We start from the raw sequence: 22060 nt of genomic DNA, 5'->3' as shown, positions 1-22060 counted from the left end.
GTTCCAATTTTAGAAAAAAATGTATCTACTGTTTCGTTCCAATTTTAGCAGAAAACTAATCTACTCTGTATCGTTCCAATTTTAGAAAAAAATGTATCTACTGTTTCGTTCCAATTTTAGAAAAAACGAATCTACTGTATCGTTCCAATTTTAGCAGAAAACTAATCTACTCTGTATCGTTCCAATTTTAGCAGAAAACCAATCTACTCTGTATCGTTCCAATTTAGAAAAAAACTAATTACTGTTTCGTTCCAATTTTAGCAGAAAACCAATCTACTCTGTATCGTTCCAATTTTAGAAAAAAACAAATTACTGTTTTGTTCCAATTTTAGCAGAAAACCAATCTACCCTGTATCGTTCCAATTTTAGAAAAAAACAAATTACTGTTTTGTTCCAATTTTAGCAGAAAACCAATCTACTCTGTATCGTTCCAATTTTAGAAAAAAACTAATTACTGTTTTGTTCCAATTTTAGCAGAAAACCAATCTACTCTGTATCGTTCCAATTTTAGAAAAAACAAATTACTGTTTCGTTCCAATTTTAGCAGAAAACCAATCTACTCTGTATCGTTCCAATTTTAGAAAAAAACAAATTACTGTTTTGTTCCAATTTTAGCAGAAAACCAATCTACCCTGTATCGTTCCAATTTTAGAAAAAAACAAATTACTGTTTTGTTCCAATTTGAGCAGAAAACCAATCTACCCTGTATCGTTCCAATTTTAGAAAAAAACAAATTACTGTATTGTTCCAATTTTAGCAGAAAACCAATCTACTCTGTATCGTTCCAATTTTTGAAAAAAACAAATTACTGTATTGTTCCAATTTTAGGAAACAAACTAATCTACTCTGTATCGTTCCAATTTTAGAAAAAAACGAATTACTGTTTCGTTCCAATTTTAGCAGAAAACCAATCTACTCTGTATCGTTCCAATTTTAGAAAAAAATGTATCTACTGTTTCGTTCCAATTTTAGCAGAAAACTAATCTACTCTGTATCGTTCCAATTTTAGAAAAAAACAAATTACTGTTTTGTTCCAATTTTAGCAGAAAACCAATCTACTCTGTATCGTTCCAATTTTAGAAAAAACAAATTACTGTTTCGTTCCAATTTTAGCAGAAAACCAATCTACTCTGTATCGTTCCAATTTTAGAAAAAAACGAATTACTGTTTTGTTCCAATTTTAGCAGAAAACCAATCTACTCTGTATCGTTCCAATTTTAGAAAAAACAAATTACTGTTTCGTTCCAATTTTAGCAGAAAACCAATCTACTCTGTATTGTTCCAATTTTAGAAAAAAAACAAATTACTGTTTTGTTCCAATTTTAGCAGAAAACCAATCTACTCTGTATCGTTCCAATTTTAGAAAAAACAAATTACTGTATCGTTCCAATTTTAGCAGAAAACCAATCTACTCTGTATCGTTCCAATTTTAGAAAAAAACGAATTACTGTTTTGTTCCAATTTTAGCAGAAAACCAATCTACTCTGTATCGTTCCAATTTTAGAAAAAATATAATTTTGTTCCAATTTTAGCAGAAAACCAATCTACTCTGTATCGTTCCAAGTTTAGAAAATAATTTTGTTCCAATTTTAGCAGAAAACTAATCTACTCTATCGTTCCAATTTTAGAAAAAAATTAACCTACTGTTTCGTTTCAATTTTAGCAGAAAACTAATCTACTCTGTATCGTTCCAATTTTAGAAAAAAATAAATTACTGTATTGTTCCAATTTTAGGAAACAAACTAATCTACTCTGTATCGTTCCATTTTTAGAAAAAACTAATTACTGTTTCGTTCCAATTTTAGCAGAAAACCAATCTACTCTGTATCGTTCCAATTTTAGAAAAAAACAAATTACTGTTTCGTTCCAATTTTAGCTGAAAACCAATCTACTCTGTATCGTTCCAATTTTTGAAAAAAAATATTTTTTTCCAATTTTAGCAGAAAACCAATCTACTCTGTATCGTTCCAATTTTAGAAAATAATTTTGTTCCAATTTTAGCAGAAAACTAATCTACTCTATCGTTCCAATTTTAGAAAAAAATTAACCTACTGTTTTGTTCCAATTTTAGCAGAAAACCAATCTACTCTGTATCGTTCCAATTTTAGAAAAAACAAATTACTGTTTCGTTCCAATTTTAGCAGAAAACCAATCTACTCTGTATCGTTCCAATTTTAGAAAAAAACAAATTACTGTTTTGTTCCAATTTTAGCAGAAAACCAATCTACCCTGTATCGTTCCAATTTTAGAAAAAAACAAATTACTGTTTTGTTCCAATTTTAGCAGAAAACCAATCTACCCTGTATCGTTCCAATTTTAGAAAAAAACAAATTACTGTTTTGTTCCAATTTTAGCAGAAAACCAATCTACTCTGTATCGTTCCAATTTTTGAAAAAAACAAATTACTGTATTGTTCCAATTTTAGGAAACAAACTAATCTACTCTGTATCGTTCCAATTTTAGAAAAAACGAATTACTGTTTCGTTCCAATTTTAGCAGAAAACCAATCTACTCTGTATCGTTCCAATTTTAGAAAAAAATGTATCTACTGTTTCGTTCCAATTTTAGCAGAAAACTAATCTACTCTGTATCGTTCCAATTTTAGAAAAAAATGTATCTACTGTTTCGTTCCAATTTTAGAAAAAACGAATCTACTGTATCGTTCCAATTTTAGCAGAAAACTAATCTACTCTGTATCGTTCCAATTTTAGCAGAAAACCAATCTACTCTGTATCGTTCCAATTTAGAAAAAAACTAATTACTGTTTCGTTCCAATTTTAGCAGAAAACCAATCTACTCTGTATCGTTCCAATTTTAGAAAAAAACAAATTACTGTTTTGTTCCAATTTTAGCAGAAAACCAATCTACCCTGTATCGTTCCAATTTTAGAAAAAAACAAATTACTGTTTTGTTCCAATTTTAGCAGAAAACCAATCTACTCTGTATCGTTCCAATTTTTGAAAAAAACAAATTACTGTATTGTTCCAATTTTAGGAAACAAACTAATCTACTCTGTATCGTTCCAATTTTAGAAAAAACGAATTACTGTTTCGTTCCAATTTTAGCAGAAAACCAATCTACTCTGTATCGTTCCAATTTTAGAAAAAAATGTATCTACTGTTTCGTTCCAATTTTAGCAGAAATCTAATCTACTCTGTATCGTTCCAATTTTAGAAAAAAATGTATCTACTGTTTCGTTCCAATTTTAGAAAAAACGAATCTACTGTATCGTTCCAATTTTAGCAGAAAACTAATCTACTCTGTATCGTTCCAATTTTAGCAGAAAACCAATCTACTCTGTATCGTTCCAATTTAGAAAAAAACTAATTACTGTTTCGTTCCAATTTTAGCAGAAAACCAATCTACTCTGTATCGTTCCAATTTTAGAAAAAAACAAATTACTGTTTTGTTCCAATTTTAGCAGAAAACCAATCTACCCTGTATCGTTCCAATTTTAGAAAAAAACAAATTACTGTTTTGTTCCAATTTTAGCAGAAAACCAATCTACTCTGTATCGTTCCAATTTTAGAAAAAAACTAATTACTGTTTTGTTCCAATTTTAGCAGAAAACCAATCTACTCTGTATCGTTCCAATTTTAGAAAAAACAAATTACTGTTTCGTTCCAATTTTAGCAGAAAACCAATCTACTCTGTATCGTTCCGATTTTAGAAAAAAACAAATTACTGTTTTGTTCCAATTTTAGCAGAAAACCAATCTACCCTGTATCGTTCCAATTTTAGAAAAAAACAAATTACTGTTTTGTTCCAATTTGAGCAGAAAACCAATCTACCCTGTATCGTTCCAATTTTAGAAAAAAACAAATTACTGTATTGTTCCAATTTTAGCAGAAAACCAATCTACTCTGTATCGTTCCAATTTTTGAAAAAAACAAATTACTGTATTGTTCCAATTTTAGGAAACAAACTAATCTACTCTGTATCGTTCCAATTTTAGAAAAAAACGAATTACTGTTTCGTTCCAATTTTAGCAGAAAACCAATCTACTCTGTATCGTTCCAATTTTAGAAAAAAACAAATTACTGTTTTGTTCCAATTTTAGCAGAAAACCAATCTACTCTGTATCGTTCCAATTTTAGAAAAAACAAATTACTGTTTCGTTCCAATTTTAGCAGAAAACCAATCTACTCTGTATCGTTCCAATTTTAGAAAAAAACGAATTACTGTTTTGTTCCAATTTTAGCAGAAAACCAATCTACTCTGTATCGTTCCAATTTTAGAAAAAACAAATTACTGTTTCGTTCCAATTTTAGCAGAAAACCAATCTACTCTGTATTGTTCCAATTTTAGAAAAAAAACAAATTACTGTTTTGTTCCAATTTTAGCAGAAAACCAATCTACTCTGTATCGTTCCAATTTTAGAAAAAACAAATTACTGTATCGTTCCAATTTTAGCAGAAAACCAATCTACTCTGTGTCGTTCCAATTTTAGAAAAAAACGAATTACTGTTTTGTTCCAATTTTAGCAGAAAACCAATCTACTCTGTATCGTTCCAATTTTAGAAAAAAAATAATTTTGTTCCAATTTTAGCAGAAAACCAATCTACTCTGTATCGTTCCAAGTTTAGAAAATAATTTTGTTCCAATTTTAGCAGAAAACTAATCTACTCTATCGTTCCAATTTTAGAAAAAAATTAACCTACTGTTTCGTTTCAATTTTAGCAGAAAACGAATCTACTCTGTATCGTTCCAATTTTAGAAAAAAATAAATTACTGTATTGTTCCAATTTTAGGAAACAAACTAATCTACTCTGTATCGTTCCATTTTTAGAAAAAACTAATTACTGTTTCGTTCCAATTTTAGCAGAAAACCAATCTACTCTGTATCGTTCCAATTTTAGAAAAAAACAAATTACTGTTTCGTTCCAATTTTAGCTGAAAACCAATCTACTCTGTATCGTTCCAATTTTTGAAAAAAAATATTTTTTTCCAATTTTAGCAGAAAACCAATCTACTCTGTATCGTTCCAATTTTAGAAAATAATTTTGTTCCAATTTTAGCAGAAAACTAATCTACTCTATCGTTCCAATTTTAGAAAAAAATTAACCTACTGTTTTGTTCCAATTTTAGCAGAAAACCAATCTACTCTGTATCGTTCCAATTTTAGAAAAAACAAATTACTGTTTCGTTCCAATTTTAGCAGAAAACCAATCTACTCTGTATCGTTCCAATTTTAGAAAAAAACAAATTACTGTTTTGTTCCAATTTTAGCAGAAAACCAATCTACCCTGTATCGTTCCAATTTTAGAAAAAAACAAATTACTGTTTTGTTCCAATTTTAGCAGAAAACCAATCTACCCTGTATCGTTCCAATTTTAGAAAAAAACAAATTACTGTATTGTTCCAATTTTAGCAGAAAACCAATCTACTCTGTATCGTTCCAATTTTTGAAAAAAACAAATTACTGTATTGTTCCAATTTTAGGAAACAAACTAATCTACTCTGTATCGTTCCAATTTTAGAAAAAACGAATTACTGTTTCGTTCCAATTTTAGCAGAAAACCAATCTACTCTGTATCGTTCCAATTTTAGAAAAAAATGTATCTACTGTTTCGTTCCAATTTTAGCAGAAAACTAATCTACTCTGTATCGTTCCAATTTTAGAAAAAAATGTATCTACTGTTTCGTTCCAATTTTAGAAAAAACTAATCTACTGTATCGTTCCAATTTTAGCAGAAAACTAATCTACTCTGTATCGTTCCAATTTTAGCAGAAAACCAATCTACTCTGTATCGTTCCAATTTTAGAAAAAAACAAATTACTGTTTTGTTCCAATTTTAGCAGAAAACCAATCTACCCTGTATCGTTCCAATTTTAGAAAAAAACAAATTATTGTTTTGTTCCAATTTTAGCAGAAAACCAATCTACTCTGTATCGTTCCAATTTTAGAAAAAAACTAATTACTGTTTTGTTCCAATTTTAGCAGAAAACCAATCTACTCTGTATCGTTCCAATTTTAGAAAAAACAAATTACTGTTTCGTTCCAATTTTAGCAGAAAACCAATCTACTCTGTATCGTTCCAATTTTAGAAAAAAACAAATTACTGTTTTGTTCCAATTTTAGCAGAAAACCAATCTACCCTGTATCGTTCCAATTTTAGAAAAAAACAAATTACTGTTTTGTTCCAATTTTAGCAGAAAACCAATCTACCCTGTATCGTTCCAATTTTAGAAAAAAACAAATTACTGTATTGTTCCAATTTTAGCAGAAAACCAATCTACTCTGTATCGTTCCAATTTTTGAAAAAAACAAATTACTGTATTGTTCCAATTTTAGGAAACAAACTAATCTACTCTGTATCGTTCCAATTTTAGAAAAAACAAATTACTGTTTCGTTCCAATTTTAGCAGAAAACCAATCTACTCTGTATCGTTCCAATTTTAGAAAAAAATGTATCTACTGTTTCGTTCCAATTTTAGAAAAAACGAATCTACTGTATCGTTCCAATTTTAGCAGAAAACTAATCTACTCTGTATCGTTCCAATTTTAGCAGAAAACCAATCTACTCTGTATCGTTCCAATTTAGAAAAAAACTAATTACTGTTTCGTTCCAATTTTAGCAGAAAACCAATCTACTCTGTATCGTTCCAATTTTAGAAAAAAACAAATTACTGTTTTGTTCCAATTTTAGCAGAAAACCAATCTACCCTGTATCGTTCCAATTTTAGAAAAAAACAAATTACTGTTTTGTTCCAATTTTAGCAGAAAACCAATCTACTCTGTATCGTTCCAATTTTAGAAAAAAACTAATTACTGTTTTGTTCCAATTTTAGCAGAAAACCAATCTACTCTGTATCGTTCCAATTTTAGAAAAAACAAATTACTGTTTCGTTCCAATTTTAGCAGAAAACCAATCTACTCTGTATCGTTCCAATTTTAGAAAAAACAAATTACTGTTTTGTTCCAATTTTAGCAGAAAACCAATCTACCCTGTATCGTTCCAATTTTAGAAAAAAACAAATTACTGTTTTGTTCCAATTTGAGCAGAAAACCAATCTACCCTGTATCGTTCCAATTTTAGAAAAAAACAAATTACTGTATTGTTCCAATTTTAGCAGAAAACCAATCTACTCTGTATCGTTCCAATTTTTGAAAAAAACAAATTACTGTATTGTTCCAATTTTAGGAAACAAACTAATCTACTCTGTATCGTTCCAATTTTAGAAAAAAACGAATTACTGTTTCGTTCCAATTTTAGCAGAAAACCAATCTACTCTGTATCGTTCCAATTTTAGAAAAAAATGTATCTACTGTTTCGTTCCAATTTTAGCAGAAAACTAATCTACTCTGTATCGTTCCAATTTTAGAAAAAAACAAATTACTGTTTTGTTCCAATTTTAGCAGAAAACCAATCTACTCTGTATCGTTCCAATTTTAGAAAAAACAAATTACTGTTTCGTTCCAATTTTAGCAGAAAACCAATCTACTCTGTATCGTTCCAATTTTAGAAAAAAACGAATTACTGTTTTGTTCCAATTTTAGCAGAAAACCAATCTACTCTGTATCGTTCCAATTTTAGAAAAAACAAATTACTGTTTCGTTCCAATTTTAGCAGAAAACCAATCTACTCTGTATTGTTCCAATTTTAGAAAAAAAACAAATTACTGTTTTGTTCCAATTTTAGCAGAAAACCAATCTACTCTGTATCGTTCCAATTTTAGAAAAAACAAATTACTGTATCGTTCCAATTTTAGCAGAAAACCAATCTACTCTGTATCGTTCCAATTTTAGAAAAAAACGAATTACTGTTTTGTTCCAATTTTAGCAGAAAACCAATCTACTCTGTATCGTTCCAAGTTTAGAAAATAATTTTGTTCCAATTTTAGCAGAAAACTAATCTACTCTATCGTTCCAATTTTAGAAAAAAATTAACCTACTGTTTCGTTTCAATTTTAGCAGAAAACTAATCTACTCTGTATCGTTCCAATTTTAGAAAAAAATAAATTACTGTATTGTTCCAATTTTAGGAAACAAACTAATCTACTCTGTATCGTTCCATTTTTAGAAAAAACTAATTACTGTTTCGTTCCAATTTTAGCAGAAAACCAATCTACTCTGTATCGTTCCAATTTTAGAAAAAAACAAATTACTGTTTCGTTCCAATTTTAGCTGAAAACCAATCTACTCTGTATCGTTCCAATTTTTGAAAAAAAATATTTTTTTCCAATTTTAGCAGAAAACCAATCTACTCTGTATCGTTCCAATTTTAGAAAATAATTTTGTTCCAATTTTAGCAGAAAACTAATCTACTCTATCGTTCCAATTTTAGAAAAAAATTAACCTACTGTTTTGTTCCAATTTTAGCAGAAAACCAATCTACTCTGTATCGTTCCAATTTTAGAAAAAACAAATTACTGTTTCGTTCCAATTTTAGCAGAAAACCAATCTACTCTGTATCGTTCCAATTTTAGAAAAAAACAAATTACTGTTTTGTTCCAATTTTAGCAGAAAACCAATCTACCCTGTATCGTTCCAATTTTAGAAAAAAACAAATTACTGTTTTGTTCCAATTTTAGCAGAAAACCAATCTACCCTGTATCGTTCCAATTTTAGAAAAAAACAAATTACTGTATTGTTCCAATTTTAGCAGAAAACCAATCTACTCTGTATCGTTCCAATTTTTGAAAAAAACAAATTACTGTATTGTTCCAATTTTAGGAAACAAACTAATCTACTCTGTATCGTTCCAATTTTAGAAAAAACGAATTACTGTTTCGTTCCAATTTTAGCAGAAAACCAATCTACTCTGTATCGTTCCAATTTTAGAAAAAAATGTATCTACTGTTTCGTTCCAATTTTAGCAGAAAACTAATCTACTCTGTATCGTTCCAATTTTAGAAAAAAATGTATCTACTGTTTCGTTCCAATTTTAGAAAAAACGAATCTACTGTATCGTTCCAATTTTAGCAGAAAACTAATCTACTCTGTATCGTTCCAATTTTAGCAGAAAACCAATCTACTCTGTATCGTTCCAATTTAGAAAAAAACTAATTACTGTTTCGTTCCAATTTTAGCAGAAAACCAATCTACTCTGTATCGTTCCAATTTTAGAAAAAAACAAATTACTGTTTTGTTCCAATTTTAGCAGAAAACCAATCTACCCTGTATCGTTCCAATTTTAGAAAAAAACAAATTACTGTTTTGTTCCAATTTTAGCAGAAAACCAATCTACTCTGTATCGTTCCAATTTTTGAAAAAAACAAATTACTGTATTGTTCCAATTTTAGGAAACAAACTAATCTACTCTGTATCGTTCCAATTTTAGAAAAAACGAATTACTGTTTCGTTCCAATTTTAGCAGAAAACCAATCTACTCTGTATCGTTCCAATTTTAGAAAAAAATGTATCTACTGTTTCGTTCCAATTTTAGCAGAAAACTAATCTACTCTGTATCGTTCCAATTTTAGAAAAAAATGTATCTACTGTTTCGTTCCAATTTTAGAAAAAACGAATCTACTGTATCGTTCCAATTTTAGCAGAAAACTAATCTACTCTGTATCGTTCCAATTTTAGCAGAAAACCAATCTACTCTGTATCGTTCCAATTTAGAAAAAAACTAATTACTGTTTCGTTCCAATTTTAGCAGAAAACCAATCTTCTCTGTATCGTTCCAATTTTAGAAAAAAACAAATTACTGTTTTGTTCCAATTTTAGCAGAAAACCAATCTACCCTGTATCGTTCCAATTTTAGAAAAAAACAAATTACTGTTTTGTTCCAATTTTAGCAGAAAACCAATCTACTCTGTATCGTTCCAATTTTTGAAAAAAACTAATTACTGTTTTGTTCCAATTTTAGCAGAAAACCAATCTACTCTGTATCGTTCCAATTTTAGAAAAAACAAATTACTGTTTCGTTCCAATTTTAGCAGAAAACCAATCTACTCTGTATCGTTCCAATTTTAGAAAAAAATGTATCTACTGTTTCGTTCCAATTTTAGCAGAAAACTAATCTACTCTGTATCGTTCCAATTTTAGAAAAAAATGTATCTACTGTTTCGTTCCAATTTTAGAAAAAACGAATCTACTGTATCGTTCCAATTTTAGCAGAAAACTAATCTACTCTGTATCGTTCCAATTTTAGCAGAAAACCAATCTACTCTGTATCGTTCCAATTTAGAAAAAAACTAATTACTGTTTCGTTCCAATTTTAGCAGAAAACCAATCTTCTCTGTATCGTTCCAATTTTAGAAAAAAACAAATTACTGTTTTGTTCCAATTTTAGCAGAAAACCAATCTACCCTGTATCGTTCCAATTTTAGAAAAAAACAAATTACTGTTTTGTTCCAATTTGAGCAGAAAACCAATCTACCCTGTATCGTTCCAATTTTAGAAAAAAACAAATTACTGTATTGTTCCAATTTTAGCAGAAAACCAATCTACTCTGTATCGTTCCAATTTTTGAAAAAAACAAATTACTGTATTGTTCCAATTTTAGGAAACAAACTAATCTACTCTGTATCGTTCCAATTTTAGAAAAAAACGAATTACTGTTTCGTTCCAATTTTAGCAGAAAACCAATCTACTCTGTATCGTTCCAATTTTAGAAAAAAATGTATCTACTGTTTCGTTCCAATTTTAGCAGAAAACTAATCTACTCTGTATCGTTCCAATTTTAGAAAAAAACAAATTACTGTTTTGTTCCAATTTTAGCAGAAAACCAATCTACTCTGTATCGTTCCAATTTTAGAAAAAACAAATTACTGTTTCGTTCCAATTTTAGCAGAAAACCAATCTACTCTGTATCGTTCCAATTTTAGAAAAAACAAATTACTGTTTCGTTCCAATTTTAGCAGAAAACCAATCTACTCTGTATTGTTCCAATTTTAGAAAAAAAACAAATTACTGTTTTGTTCCAATTTTAGCAGAAAACCAATCTACTCTGTATCGTTCCAATTTTAGAAAAAACAAATTACTGTATCGTTCCAATTTTAGCAGAAAACCAATCTACTCTGTATCGTTCCAATTTTAGAAAAAAACGAATTACTGTTTTGTTCCAATTTTAGCAGAAAACCAATCTACTCTGTATCGTTCCAATTTTAGAAAAAAAATAATTTTGTTCCAATTTTAGCAGAAAACCAATCTACTCTGTATCGTTCCAAGTTTAGAAAATAATTTTGTTCCAATTTTAGCAGAAAACTAATCTACTCTATCGTTCCAATTTTAGAAAAAAATTAACCTACTGTTTCGTTTCAATTTTAGCAGAAAACGAATCTACTCTGTATCGTTCCAATTTTAGAAAAAAATAAATTACTGTATTGTTCCAATTTTAGGAAACAAACTAATCTACTCTGTATCGTTCCATTTTTAGAAAAAACGAATTACTGTTTCGTTCCAATTTTAGCAGAAAACCAATCTACTCTGTATCGTTCCAATTTTAGAAAAAAACAAATTACTGTTTCGTTCCAATTTTAGCTGAAAACCAATCTACTCTGTATCGTTCCAATTTTTGAAAAAAAATATTTTTTTCCAATTTTAGCAGAAAACCAATCTACTCTGTATCGTTCCAATTTTAGAAAATAATTTTGTTCCAATTTTAGCAGAAAACTAATCTACTCTATCGTTCCAATTTTAGAAAAAAATTAACCTACTGTTTTGTTCCAATTTTAGCAGAAAACCAATCTACTCTGTATCGTTCCAATTTTAGAAAAAACAAATTACTGTTTCGTTCCAATTTTAGCAGAAAACCAATCTACTCTGTATCGTTCCAATTTTAGAAAAAAACAAATTACTGTTTTGTTCCAATTTTAGCAGAAAACCAATCTACCCTGTATCGTTCCAATTTTAGAAAAAAACAAATTACTGTTTTGTTCCAATTTTAGCAGAAAACCAATCTACCCTGTATCGTTCCAATTTTAGAAAAAAACAAATTACTGTATTGTTCCAATTTTAGCAGAAAACCAATCTACTCTGTATCGTTCCAATTTTAGAAAAAAACAAATTACTGTATTGTTCCAATTTTAGGAAACAAACTAATCTACTCTGTATCGTTCCAATTTTAGAAAAAACGAATTACTGTTTCGTTCCAATTTTAGCAGAAAACCAATCTACTCTGTATCGTTCCAATTTTAGAAAAAAATGTATCTACTGTTTCGTTCCAATTTTAGCAGAAAACTAATCTACTCTGTATCGTTCCAATTTTAGAAAAAAATGTATCTACTGTTTCGTTCCAATTTTAGAAAAAACTAATCTACTGTATCGTTCCAATTTTAGCAGAAAACTAATCTACTCTGTATCGTTCCAATTTTAGCAGAAAACCAATCTACTCTGTATCGTTCCAATTTTAGAAAAAAACAAATTACTGTTTTGTTCCAATTTTAGCAGAAAACCAATCTACCCTGTATCGTTCCAATTTTAGAAAAAAACAAATTACTGTTTTGTTCCAATTTTAGCAGAAAACCAATCTACTCTGTATCGTTCCAATTTTAGAAAAAAACTAATTACTGTTTTGTTCCAATTTTAGCAGAAAACCAATCTACTCTGTATCGTTCCAATTTTAGAAAAAACAAATTACTGTTTCGTTCCAATTTTAGCAGAAAACCAATCTACTCTGTATCGTTCCAATTTTAGAAAAAAACAAATTACTGTTTTGTTCCAATTTTAGCAGAAAACCAATCTACCCTGTATCGTTCCAATTTTAGAAAAAAACAAATTACTGTTTTGTTCCAATTTTAGCAGAAAACCAATCTACCCTGTATCGTTCCAATTTTAGAAAAAAACAAATTACTGTATTGTTCCAATTTTAGCAGAAAACCAATCTACTCTGTATCGTTCCAATTTTTGAAAAAAACAAATTACTGTATTGTTCCAATTTTAGGAAACAAACTAATCTACTCTGTATCGTTCCAATTTTAGAAAAAACAAATTACTGTTTCGTTCCAATTTTAGCAGAAAACCAATCTACTCTGTATCGTTCCAATTTTAGAAAAAAACGAATTACTGTTTTGTTCCAATTTTAGCAGAAAACCAATCTACTCTGTATCGTTCCAATTTTAGAAAAAACAAATTACTGTTTCGTTCCAATTTTAGCAGAAAACCAATCTCCTCTGTATTGTTCCAATTTTAGAAAAAAACAAATTACTGTTTTGTTCCAATTTTAGCAGAAAACCAATCTACTCTGTATCGTTCCAATTTTAGAAAAAACAAATTACTGTATCGTTCCAATTTTAGCAGAAAACCAATCTACTCTGTATCGTTCCAATTTTAGAAAAAAACGAATTACTGTATTGTTCCAATTTTAGGAAACAAACTAATCTACTCTGTATCGTTCCAATTTTAGAAAAAACGAATTACTGTTTCGTTCCAATTTTAGCAGAAAACCAATCTACTCTGTATCGTTCCAATTTTAGAAAAAAATGTATCTACTGTTTCGTTCCAATTTTAGCAGAAAACTAATCTACTCTGTATCGTTCCAATTTTAGAAAAAAATGTATCTACTGTTTCGTTCCAATTTTAGAAAAAACTAATCTACTGTATCGTTCCAATTTTAGCAGAAAACTAATCTACTCTGTATCGTTCCAATTTTAGCAGAAAACCAATCTACTCTGTATCGTTCCAATTTAGAAAAAAACTAATTACTGTTTTGTTCCAATATTAGCAGAAAACCAATCTACTCTGTATCGTTCCAAGTTTAGAAAAAACAAATTACTGTTTCGTTCCAATTTTAGCAGAAAACCAATCTACTCTGTATCGTTCCAATTTTAGAAAAAAACAAATTACTGTTTTGTTCCAATTTTAGCAGAAAACCAATCTACCCTGTATCGTTCCAATTTTAGAAAAAAACAAATTACTGTTTTGTTCCAATTTTAGCAGAAAACCAATCTACTCTGTATCGTTCCAAGTTTAGAAAATAATTTTGTTCCAATTTTAGCAGAAAACTAATCTACTCTATCGTTCCAATTTTAGAAAAAAATTAACCTACTGTTTCGTTTCAATTTTAGCAGAAAACTAATCTACTCTGTATCGTTCCAATTTTAGAAAAAAACAAATTACTGTATTGTTCCAATTTTAGGAAACAAACTAATCTACTCTGTATCGTTCCATTTTTAGAAAAAACTAATTACTGTTTCGTTCCAATTTTAGCAGAAAACCAATCTACTCTGTATCGTTCCAATTTTAGAAAAAAACAAATTACTGTTTCTTTCCAATTTTAGCTGAAAACCAATCTACTCTGTATCGTTCCAATTTTAGAAAAAAACAAATTACTGTTTCTTTCCAATTTTAGCTGAAAACCAATCTACTCTGTATCGTTCCAATTTTAGAAAATAATTTTGTTCCAATTTTAGCAGAAAACTAATCTACTCTATCGTTCCAATTTTAGAAAAAAATTAACCTACTGTTTCGTTCCAATTTTAGCAGAAAACTAATCTACTCTGTATCGTTCCAATTTTAGCAGAAAACCAATCTACTCTGTATCGTTCCAATTTTAGAAAAAAACAAATTACTGTTTTGTTCCAATTTTAGCAGAAAACCAATCTTCTCTGTATCGTTCCAATTTTAGAAAAAACAAATTACTGTTTCGTTCCAATTTTAGCAGAAAACCAATCTACTCTGTATCGTTCCAATTTTAGAAAAAAACAAATTACTGTTTTGTTCCAATTTTAGCAGAAAACCAATCTACCCTGTATCGTTCCAATTTTAGAAAAAAACAAATTACTGTTTTGTTCCAATTTTAGCAGAAAACCAATCTACCCTGTATCGTTCCAATTTTAGAAAAAAACAAATTACTGTATTGTTCCAATTTTAGCAGAAAACCAATCTACTCTGTATCGTTCCAATTTTTGAAAAAAACAAATTACTGTATTGTTCCAATTTTAGGAAACAAACTAATCTACTCTGTATCGTTCCAATTTTAGAAAAAACGAATTACTGTTTCGTTCCAATTTTAGCAGAAAACCAATCTACTCTGTATCGTTCCAATTTTAGAAAAAAATATATCTACTGTTTCGTTCCAATTTTAGCAGAAAACTAATCTACTCTGTATCGTTCCAATTTTAGAAAAAAATGTATCTACTGTTTCGTTCCAATTTTAGAAAAAACTAATCTACTGTATCGTTCCAATTTTAGCAGAAAACCAATCTACTCTGTATCGTTCCAATTTTAGAAAAAAACGAATTACTGTTTTGTTCCAATTATAGCAGAAAACCAATCTACTCTGTATCGTTCCAATTTTAGAAAAAACCGAATTACTGTTTTGTTCCAATTTTAGAAAAAAACAAATTACTGTTTCGTTCCAATTTTAGCAGAAAACCAATCTACCCTGTATCGTTCCAATTTTAGAAAAAAACAAATTACTGTTTTGTTCCAATTTTAGCAGAAAACCAATCTACTCTGTATCGTTCCAAGTTTAGAAAATAATTTTGTTCCAATTTTAGCAGAAAACTAATCTACTCTATCGTTCCAATTTTAGAAAAAAATTAACCTACTGTTTCGTTTCAATTTTAGCAGAAAACTAATCTACTCTGTATCGTTCCAATTTTAGAAAAAAAACAAATTACTGTATTGTTCCAATTTTAGGAAACAAACTAATCTACTCTGTATCGTTCCATTTTTAGAAAAAACTAATTACTGTTTCGTTCCAATTTTAGCAGAAAACCAATCTACTCTGTATCGTTCCAATTTTAGAAAAAAACAAATTACTGTTTCTTTCCAATTTTAGCTGAAAACCAATCTACTCTGTATCGTTCCAATTTTAGAAAAAAAATAATTTTGTTCCAATTTTAGCAGAAAACCAATCTACTCTGTATCGTTCCAATTTTAGAAAATAATTTTGTTCCAATTTTAGCAGAAAACTAATCTACTCTATCGTTCCAATTTTAGAAAAAAATTAACCTACTGTTTCGTTCCAATTTTAGCAGAAAACTAATCTACTCTGTATCGTTCCAATTTTAGCAGAAAACCAATCTACTCTGTATCGTTCCAATTTTAGAAAAAAACTAATTACTGTTTTGTTCCAATTTTAGCAGAAAACCAATCTACTCTGTATCGTTCCAATTTTAGAAAAAACAAATTACTGTTTTGTTCCAATTTTAGCAGAAAACCAATCTACCCTGTATCGTTCCAATTTTAGAAAAAAACAAATTACTGTTTTGTTCCAATTTTAGCAGAAAACCAATCTACCCTGTATCGTTCCAATTTTAGAAAAAAACAAATTACTGTATTGTTCCAATTTTAGCAGAAAACCAATCTACTCTGTATCGTTCCAATTTTTGAAAAAAACAAATTACTGTATTGTTCCAATTTTAGGAAACAAACTAATCTACTCTGTATCGTTCCAATTTTAGAAAAAACGAATTACTGTTTCGTTCCAATTTTAGCAGAAAACCAATCTACTCTGTATCGTTCCAATTTTAGAAAAAAATGTATCTACTGTTTCGTTCCAATTTTAGCAGAAAACTAATCTACTCTGTATCGTTCCAATTTTAGAAAAAAATGTATCTACTGTTTCGTTCCAATTTTAGAAAAAACTAATCTACTGTATCGTTCCAATTTTAGCAGAAAACCAATCTACTCTGTATCGTTCCAATTTTAGAAAAAAACGAATTACTGTTTTGTTCCAATTATAGCAGAAAACCAATCTACTCTGTATCGTTCCAATTTTAGAAAAAACCGAATTACTGTTTTGTTCCAATTTTAGAAAAAAACAAATTACTGTTTCGTTCCAATTTTAGCAGAAAACCAATCAACTCTGTATTGTTCCAATTTTATTATATGTGCAGAAGAAGCTGACACAGGAGTACCCTGGCTAGTCCAAATAGATATAGGTCTCAGTGTGGACATCTATGGGTCTCCCGGCTAAGGCTAACTGTGTAGGGCACGCCGCAGTTACAGTCAGATAACTCCTCCCACAAAGGTCGACACGGTCCCATCTTTTAGTATGTTATGTAGCTTGTCAAGACGAACATTTTGATATGTGTTTCTCCACACACGGTCGTACGGTCGCTAACCCTAGGGTTAACCTTTAAAGCGCGATAGCTCCTCCCACAAAGGTCGAAAATGGAAGTGCCTTGCATCCACGCATAGCTATCGATAAGACGAACGTGCTGATATGTGTCTCCCTGCGCACGGATGTAATTTAGGATTAGCAAAAAAAAAAAAAAGTGGATTCGCAAAAAAAAGAGCTCAAAATGGTGAAAAATACGGAACGCTTCACGAATTTGCGTGTCATCCTTGCGCTTGGTCGAGTTCCATCTTCGTCCTTTTTTTGTTCCAAGTGTTCCAACATTGTTTCAACTTCCGGGCCACCGATTGGCCGGTGCCCGGATCGTGCAGGCTACCATTGGCTGGTTCCACCTGGGGTTCCACCCCAGGAGCCAATGGGGGCATGGTCCAGCCCCTACCTCTCAGTAATTCCAAAACAGCACGGCGGCGGCCATCTTGTTACAGTGTGCGGTGGATGGACGTATTCATAATTTTAATAAATCGTACAAGGTGTTTGGAAAATATTTAAAGGCAGCGGGGCTTTCTCCAGGGGCCAATAAGGGATCGATTTTAATTTGGAACATTTCTGTCCATTTTTGGCTTAGTTATGGACATGTAGTATCTGTTAGCATGTTAGCTAGCTGCTGGATGATGATGATGATGATGGGTTCTTAATATTATGTGTGAATATTTGATATTTTTTTATTAAATCGTACAAGGCGTTTGGAAAATATTTAAAGGCGGCAGGGCTTTCTCCAGGGGCCAATAAGGGAACGATTTTAATTTGGAACATTTCTGTCCATTTTTGGCTTAGTTATGGACATGTAGTATCTGTTAGCAGGTTAGCTAGCTGCTGGATGATGAACAATGAACTCAAGTGTCACAAAGCAAAGCAACATGAAAAGCGATGGTAATAGTACTATTAGCCAGCTTCTGCTGACCTATATGGGGTGCGAGGCCCTGCATTGCTCAATAACCTGCTTTGATGACACTTTTGTCCTTTTGTATGTTTAAATCAAATGTCAAATTATAGTTCAAAGACACCAAGAAGATAGTCTGTGATTACAATATCAATTTAAAATGTAAATCGCTCTGGATTAAGAGCGTCTGCTAAATGCCTAAATTGTAAATTGTCCCCTTGCGCTTAGGGTCCGGCCCATTCCTCTCTGTTATGTCATATGACGAGCATTCAGTTGAAGGTTTACTTGATTTAACTTTTAATATCACAATTATTGTAGCTAATCTAACTGAATCTGGAAGTCTTCCTTTATTAAATGATTCTTCATAGTCTTGAATTGTAACTGATCCATTTTTTATGGTGACTTTCGCCTTTATTTTATATGGAGGGACAGTCAGTGGTGTAAACTTTATTTATATAGCACATTTCATACATAAAATGCAACTCTGTCACATTCTGTCTCTCCCTCAGTCTGTGACTCCACACTGGCCTCCCATATATATCCCATTCCAGCACACCCAGTTCCATTTACACACCTGTCAACTACCTCGTCAGCCCAGCAGTGAACACTTCTCCAATCAACCTGCTCACTATAAAACTGGACTCAGTACAAACACTCATTGTCAGTTCATAACCTGTGTCACAGATGTCCTGCCTGTTAAATATTATACTCTAGTTTGTTGTGACTTTGCTCCTGGGTTCAACTCTGTCTGCATCCTTGACAACTCAAAGTACTTCACATATTAAACTTTATTTATATAGCACATTTCATACATAAAATGCAACTCAAAGTACTTCACATGAAAATAAAATAAAAAATAACAAGCAGCGGAATGCCAGAAACAAAAAGTAGGTCAATCTACAATTAGCAAATAAAAATAGCAATACAAAACAATATTCAACTATATTGACATTTATAATTAAATTGGTGACTTTACACTGTAGAATTTTACATTTGATTTAAGTGTCTATTTGTTTGTCTCTAAATGTTTTGATGAATTGAACAATGCCCTTTTGGTAAACAAGTGTAAGGCTTAATTGGGTCGTCCACTCACAGTTAACAGTCTTTGTATTGAGTTTGTGCTTGAAATGTAGGCCTACTGTAATTCTGCAAACTGTTAATAAATATTTCAATCAATCAATCAAAATTGACATTTCAACTATTGATCAGACGCTGTGCATTGACGACACCTAATGGTCATTCATTTTAATTGCATGCATGCAGAGAAATCACAACATTGTGAGACGCACTGGGTCGTTGCCATGTTTTGCCACGGAAACCAGCGACCTGCCTTGTGTAAGCAAGTAAGTACATTTTATTTATAAAGCACCTTTCTTAACAATGTTACAAAGTGCTGTACAGTGACACAATAAAATCAATCATAATTAAAACAGTGACAGTACAACAAGCAAATAAGAACAACATAATCAAGTCAAATAAAATCAGAAAAATTTTCCCGAAATAAAAACGTTTTCAGTGGACGAAGCCAGGCTTGATACGAGCAGACGTGGCAACGCCATTGGAACACAGGGGCAATCTCCCGTTGGCCGAGAGGTTGGAACTCACGGGCCAATGGGAGCCTGCATGCTTTTGGGCGGCCAATAAGGGCAGGGGTAAAACAGAGAGGATTGTTCCGGATCCTCAATTTTTGCAGAAAACCAATCTACTCTGTATCGTTCCAATTTTAGAAAAAAACAAATTACTGTTTTGTTCCAATTTTAGCAGAAAACCAATCTACCCTGTATCGTTCCAATTTTAGAAAAAAACAAATTACTGTTTTGTTCCAATTTTAGCAGAAAACCAATCTACCCTGTATCGTTCCAATTTTAGAAAAAAACAAATTACTGTATTGTTCCAATTTTAGCAGAAAACCAATCTACTCTGTATCGTTCCAATTTTTGAAAAAAACAAATTACTGTATTGTTCCAATTTTAGGAAACAAACTAATCTACTCTGTATCGTTCCAATTTTAGAAAAAACGAATTACTGTTTCGTTCCAATTTTAGCAGAAAACCAATCTACTCTGTATCGTTCCAATTTTAGAAAAAAATGTATCTACTGTTTCGTTCCAATTTTAGCAGAAAACTAATCTACTCTGTATCGTTCCAATTTTAGAAAAAAATGTATCTACTGTTTCGTTCCAATTTTAGAAAAAACTAATCTACTGTATCGTTCCAATTTTAGCAGAAAACTAATCTACTCTGTATCGTTCCAATTTTAGCAGAAAACCAATCTACTCTGTATCGTTCCAATTTTAGAAAAAAACAAATTACTGTTTTGTTCCAATTTTAGCAGAAAACCAATCTACCCTGTATCGTTCCAATTTTAGAAAAAAACAAATTACTGTTTTGTTCCAATTTTAGCAGAAAACCAATCTACTCTGTATCGTTCCAATTTTAGAAAAAAACTAATTACTGTTTTGTTCCAATTTTAGCAGAAAACCAATCTACTCTGTATCGTTCCAATTTTAGAAAAAACAAATTACTGTTTCGTTCCAATTTTAGCAGAAAACCAATCTACTCTGTATCGTTCCAATTTTAGAAAAAAACAAATTACTGTTTTGTTCCAATTTTAGCAGAAAACCAATCTACCCTGTATCGTTCCAATTTTAGAAAAAAACAAATTACTGTTTTGTTCCAATTTTAGCAGAAAACCAATCTACCCTGTATCGTTCCAATTTTAGAAAAAAACAAATTACTGTATTGTTCCAATTTTAGCAGAAAACCAATCTACTCTGTATCGTTCCAATTTTTGAAAAAAACAAATTACTGTATTGTTCCAATTTTAGGAAACAAACTAATCTACTCTGTATCGTTCCAATTTTAGAAAAAACAAATTACTGTTTCGTTCCAATTTTAGCAGAAAACCAATCTACTCTGTATCGTTCCAATTTTAGAAAAAAACGAATGACTGTTTTGTTCCAATTTTAGCAGAAAACCAATCTACTCTGTATCGTTCCAATTTTAGAAAAAACAAATTACTGTTTCGTTCCAATTTTAGCAGAAAACCAATCTCCTCTGTATTGTTCCAATTTTAGAAAAAAACAAATTACTGTTTTGTTCCAATTTTAGCAGAAAACCAATCTACTCTGTATCGTTCCAATTTTAGAAAAAACAAATTACTGTATCGTTCCAATTTTAGCAGAAAACCAATCTACTCTGTATCGTTCCAATTTTAGAAAAAAACGAATTACTGTATTGTTCCAATTTTAGGAAACAAACTAATCTACTCTGTATCGTTCCAATTTTAGAAAAAACGAATTACTGTTTCGTTCCAATTTTAGCAGAAAACCAATCTACTCTGTATCGTTCCAATTTTAGAAAAAAATGTATCTACTGTTTCGTTCCAATTTTAGCAGAAAACTAATCTACTCTGTATCGTTCCAATTCTAGAAAAAAATGTATCTACTGTTTCGTTCCAATTTTAGAAAAAACTAATCTACTGTATCGTTCCAATTTTAGCAGAAAACTAATCTACTCTGTATCGTTCCAATTTTAGCAGAAAACCAATCTACTCTGTATCGTTCCAATTTTAGAAAAAAACGAATTACTGTTTTGTTCCAATATTAGCAGAAAACCAATCTACTCTGTATCGTTCCAAGTTTAGAAAAAACAAATTACTGTTTCGTTCCAATTTTAGCAGAAAACCAATCTACTCTGTATCGTTCCAATTTTAGAAAAAAACAAATTACTGTTTCGTTCCAATTTTAGCAGAAAACCAATCTACCCTGTATCGTTCCAATTTTAGAAAAAAACAAATTACTGTTTTGTTCCAATTTTAGCAGAAAACCAATCTACTCTGTATCGTTCCAAGTTTAGAAAATAATTTTGTTCCAATTTTAGCAGAAAACTAATCTACTCTATCGTTCCAATTTTAGAAAAAAAATTAACCTACTGTTTCGTTTCAATTTTAGCAGAAAACTAATCTACTCTGTATCGTTCCAATTTTAGAAAAAAACAAATTACTGTATTGTTCCAATTTTAGGAAACAAACTAATCTACTCTGTATCGTTCCATTTTTAGAAAAAACTAATTACTGTTTCGTTCCAATTTTAGCAGAAAACCAATCTACTCTGTATCGTTCCAATTTTAGAAAAAAACAAATTACTGTTTCTTTCCAATTTTAGCTGAAAACCAATCTACTCTGTATCGTTCCAATTTTAGAA

The sequence above is a fragment of the Protomyctophum bolini genome (genome assembly GCF_963924005.1).
Source record: "Protomyctophum bolini genome assembly, chromosome: 4".
Lineage (NCBI taxonomy): Eukaryota > Metazoa > Chordata > Actinopteri > Myctophiformes > Myctophidae > Protomyctophum > Protomyctophum bolini.
This window is presented reverse-complemented; position numbering follows the sequence as displayed.